The following is a 1,597-nucleotide window of genomic DNA, read 5'->3' on the forward strand; positions in this document are numbered from 1 at the left end:
GCAGCCGGTGTGGGAGGGAGGGAGGGAGAGAGCTGGGATGGAGGGAAAGGGTTGGGATGGAGGGAGAGGGTTGGGATGGAGGGAGAGGATGAGGGTTGGAATGGAGAACAAGGGTTGGGATGGAGGGAGAGGGTCGGGATGAAGAACAAGGGTTGGGATGGAGGGAGAGGGTCGGGATGAAGAACAAGGGTTGGGATGGAGGGTGAGAGTTGGGATGTAGGGGGAGGGTTGGGATGGAGGGGGAGGGTTGGGATGGAGGGAGAGGGTTGGGATGGAGGGAGAGGGTTGGGGTGGAGGGGAAGGGTTGGGATGGAGGGAGAGGGTTGGGATGGAGAACGAGGGTTGGGATGGAGAGAGAGGGTTGGGATGGAGGAAGAAGGCTGGGATGGAGGATGAGGGCTGGGATGGAGGATGAGGGCTGGGATGGAGGTCACGGGGGTCCCAGGGGCTGTTTTTGCCCCGCTGCCTCTGCACAAACCCCTGGGACCGTCATGGGAAGGACAAAGGGACCCAACCCATCCCTGCCGGGTTTTTAGCCCCATCTGGCCAGTCCGGGACACAGAGCACGTGGCACACGTGGCACACGATGCCAGGGGGTGGAACACGTGGCACACGATGCCAGGGGGTGGAACACGATGCCAGGCGGTGCCTCCTCCCTCGGCCCCGTGCCCGCGCCGCTCCCAGGGCTCCGGACCCGGCCGGGGTTGGAGCGGGAGCTCCCCCGCTCCCATTCCGGGTGTTTTCCCAGCGCTGCCCCGGGCGGGCTGGATGTTCCTCACCCCTGCTCCTCCCAGGGGGTCCTGCTGCCTCCCCTCCTCCCCTCTCGACACCCTCCCGCTCATCCTTCTCCCCCATTTCCCTACCCCCCGCTCCGTTCCCAGCTCCCCCGGTGGGACTGGGCTCCCCCTGCCCATACTGGTCGGACTGGGCTCTGCTCCCTCCCTCCCCCCCCCGCCCTGGCACGGCTCCGATCCCGGCGCTAATCCCCGGGAAGGGGAGGCTGCGATCCCGAACGTCTCAATGCGGGCGGTGACTCACGCGGGCCCTCGGGGCGGAGGAAGCGCTTGTTAAAGGAGGTGCAGAAACATCCACTCATCGCCCGCTCCATAAAGCTGTCATGGCACTGCCCTGCTCCCCACGGCTGGGATGGCACTGCCCTGCTCCCCACGGCTGGGATGGCACTGCCTTGCTCCCCCATCCTGCTCCATAAAACTGTCACGGCACTGCCCTGCTCCCCAGAGCTGGGATGGCACTGCCCTGCTCCCTCATCCTGCTCCATAAAGCTGGGATGGCACTGCCCTGCTCCCCAGAGCTGGGATGGCACTGCCCTGCTGTCCTGGCACTGCCCTGCTCCCCAAACCCGGCCATAAAGCTGGGATGGCACTGCCCTGCTCCCCAAGGCTGGGATGGCACTGCCCTGCTGAGATGGCACTGCCCTGCTCCCCCAGCCCAGCCATAAAGCTGGGATGGCACTGCCCTGCTCCCCGAGCCACCCTGCCCATGGATTGGGCTCCTCTCCTGGGGCTGGAGGAGCTTTTCCAGGGCTGGAGGAGCTTTTCCAGGGCTGGAGGAGCTTTCCTGGGGATGGAGGAGCTTT

General features: G+C 65.7%; 1 protein-coding gene across 1 annotated transcript in view; it reads right to left on the minus strand.

Moving 5' to 3' along the window:
* AQP2 (aquaporin 2) overlaps positions 1-1,597 on the minus strand; it is a 32,821-nt gene that overhangs the window by 30,400 nt on the left and 824 nt on the right. The window lies entirely within an intron of this gene.

This window comes from Neopelma chrysocephalum, unplaced genomic scaffold (assembly GCF_003984885.1).
Source record: "Neopelma chrysocephalum unplaced genomic scaffold, ASM398488v2 Primary Assembly neopelma1_284, whole genome shotgun sequence".
Classification (NCBI taxonomy): Eukaryota; Metazoa; Chordata; class Aves; order Passeriformes; family Pipridae; genus Neopelma; species Neopelma chrysocephalum.